Consider the following 4034-nt stretch of genomic DNA (forward strand, 5'->3'; position numbering starts at 1 on the left):
GTGTTTGTTAATTAAAGATTCAAAAACCTTGCTTATGATAGGAAGAAGACTTATGGGACGGTAGTTAGACGAATCAGATCGCTCTCCAGAATTTTTGAAGATAGGGATAACAGATGCCGCTTTCCAGCAGGCTGGAAAGCAAGACTCTGATAAGCACTTGTTGAATAGTTTTGAGAGTATCGGCGACAGCTCCGGAGAGCAATTCTGCAAGACAATAACAGGTATGTTGTCCGGGCCACAAGCTGTAGAAGAGTCTAGGCAGGAAATCACTTTAGATACAGATACAGAGTGATATGATACTTTAGATACAGAGTGATATGAATGTCAAGCAATGGATCAACCTGTTTATTGACAATATCTAGTAGAACGCAACTAGTGGAATCAAGAGATGATATTGATGAAAAGTTTTTGGCAAACAATTCGGCTTTGTCTTTAGGTGAGGTGACAAAGTCTGAACCATACAAGAGAGGTGGAATTATAGATTTGCCCTTGGTATTGATATTATTAAATATTCTCCAGAAGTCACGGGAGCCTATTTTTTGAGATGAGATACGAGATTTCATGACCTGAGAATAGCGGGTTTTGGCGTTAGACAAAACCTTTTTACAATTGTTTCTAGCAGTAATAAACAGACGTCTGTTTTATGGAGAATTGTTTTGCTGATAAATATGGAAGTAATTGTTTCGATTGGCAATCGCAGCAGCACAGTGTTAAGAAAACTATGGAGGAGAGTGAGGTTTGACCTGGAATCTTCGAGCGGGAATAAAAGACTTCATGCCAGCATGGATCCACGAAGTTATGTAAGAAGCACATTTGTCGACAGGAAGACGAAAGATTTCTACCTAAGGGCCATCACGAAGAAAATCACGGAAAAAATCCCAGTCAGCTTTACTGTAGTTGTAAGAGGTGCGATAATAGGGGGATTCAGGTGATGAAGAAGAATGAGATATAAGTTTTAGAGAGATCAAACTGTGATCAGAAGTACCTAAGGGTGAATGTGGAGAAACTGAGCACTGACTAGGATCAGAAACAAGACATAAGTCGAGTAGAGAAAGTAAATGATTCGGGTTGTCTGGAAAGCGAGTTGGAAAGTTGACTATTTGAGTTAGGGATTGAGAAAGGCAAAAGTTGTGGACTTTAATGCCAGCCAATTCACTGACACTAGAGCCAAGCCATTCAGAGTGGTGAGCATTAAAGTCACCGACAACAACTATATTAGCTGATGGATAAAGAGAGAGGGCTTTGTCAATATGATCAGAAATAACATCAAAAAGAGTGCAGTCTTGAGATGAAGGAGAGCGATATAGAACAAAGAGAAAGGCATTAGAGGGAAGTGGTGCTAAACGAAAGCACATGAAAGAATAGTCTGTGGATTCAAACCTAGTTTTACGACAAATGGGTGAATTCTTACGAATGTAAATGCACAGGCCAAGCATGTGACTATTGGAGTCTTTACGAATTAGAGGATGATAACCATCAACACTAAGATCACAAGATGAGACAGCCGAACTCAAATTAGTCTCACAAAGAGCAAGTAGGTCTGGTGAACTTTGCAAGAGATAAGACTCAACAGAAGAAAAGTTACTTCGAAGGCCACGAATATTAGTGAATGATAGGTTTAAAGAACTTGGTGACGATGATGATTTTTTGTGTTTTATAGTTTTTGATACTTTATTCATTTTTAAATTAGATTGAAGAACTTGACTCAAAGCATAGATAGTACTCAGAACACTGTTTAATAGCCCAAGCAATTGCCTCATTACTACTAATAAACCCTAAGCCGTAACAAAGGGCTCCAAATGTGGCCTCCGCAATGCACACCAAAAGTACAAACAGGGACACCATCCATGCGCATCATGGCACTGTTAATACTTTGATATTTTTCAGCTGTTGATGGAATCAGCCTCTCTGAGAGCTACCACAGAATTCGGGAAACCTGACTACCAGCCGGCCTCGGAACCATAAAACTGAGTTTTAGAGCTGTACCCTCATTAGGAGATAGTAGAATGAGTTGCCTAGTCATAAAAACAGAGACACAAGCAAAACCCATGCATTGAGTCAAGAAGATCCAGCATTCAACATCCTAAACTGGAAACAATGTATTAGAATACATCTGCGCCAGCCTAATAGATGAAGAAGGGGTGCGAGGCTGGTCAACAGATAAAGGCTGTTTACCCTTTAAGTCTTTGCCTAGGAGGCCTTCTACAAGACAGTAGCTGGGTGCATTTAACATTTGCCAAAGATGAGTATTTTTATCGAGACACCATCTCTCGCCTTTACTGAACCAAGAGCCCCATAGCAGGGGGTGTTTTAAACCGGAGTTGGCATCTCCTAGCCTTTGCCTAAAGAGGCGTATCCTACAAGGCAGCAGGACATGAAGCAGATTGTACTGGGTTACATGTTACCAGTATCAGGATAACCTGATCTGACATAAATTTATCATATTTAAACTTCTATAAATTTACATATATTTATCATATTTAAACATAAATTTATTATATTTAAACATATATTTATCATATGTAAACATAAATTTATCATATTTAAACTTCATTTATCATATTTAAACTTTTAAGTAACACTTCTCGGTTTGATATTCCACTTAATGGTTTTTTAGGAGTTTTATATATATATATATATATATATATATATATATATATATATATATATATATACATATATATATATATATATATATATATATATATATATATATATATATGTATATATATATATATATATGTATATATACATATATATATATGTATATATGTAAATGTTTATATATATATATATATATAATATATATATAAATATATATATGAATACATATATATATATATATATATATATATATATATATATATATATATATATATATATATATATATATATATATATATATATATATATATATATATATATGTATATATATACATATATACATTACTACTGTGTATATATACATATATATATATATATACATATATATATATATATATATATATATATATATATATATATATATATATATATATATATATATATATATATATATATATATATATGTTTTTATATATATATATATATATTTATATATATATATTTATATAGATATTTATATATATATATATAAATATATGTATATATATATATATATATAAATAATTATATATACAAATATATATATATATATAGTTATATATATATATATATCTATATCTATATATATATATATATATATATATATATATATATATATATATATATATATATATATATATATATATATATATATATAGATATATATATATATATATATACAGTAGTAATGTTTATATGTATATATATATATATATTTATATATGAATATATACATATATATATATATATATATATATATATATATATATATATATATATATATATATTATATATATATACATATATTCATTACTACTGTATATATATATATAAATATATATATATATATATATATATATATATATATATATATATATATATATATATATATATATAAGTATATATATATATATATATATATATACAGTAGTAATGTATATATGTAATATATACATTACTACTGTATATATTACATATATACATTACTACTGTACTAAATATACATTACATATATACATTACTACTGTACTGTACTTAGTAATTTAAGCTACTCATTTTATTATCTCTAAATGAGATAATAGAATGGGTTGTTAATTACCAGTATTTTGTCATCTATAAAAAACTCAATATAATAAAACCAACATAATTAATTTAAAACAATGATTAAAAAAAGTACTGAATCCAGAGTCGAATTCCGAAAATTTTAAGTCAGGTAGAGATTAGTTATTACTATAGTAATAACTACTCTCTTCCTGAATTAAATATATTAAATGATTTAAACGAAATAGATCATAGAGTTTGGCGATGGAGTGAATTGGTGCTAAATTAGAACACATAAAAGAACAATCTGTGTATTCAAAGCTAGATTGCCGTCAAATCGGAGAATTCTT

Source organism: Hydra vulgaris, chromosome 01 (genome assembly GCF_038396675.1).
Source record: "Hydra vulgaris chromosome 01, alternate assembly HydraT2T_AEP".
NCBI lineage: Eukaryota > Metazoa > Cnidaria > Hydrozoa > Anthoathecata > Hydridae > Hydra > Hydra vulgaris.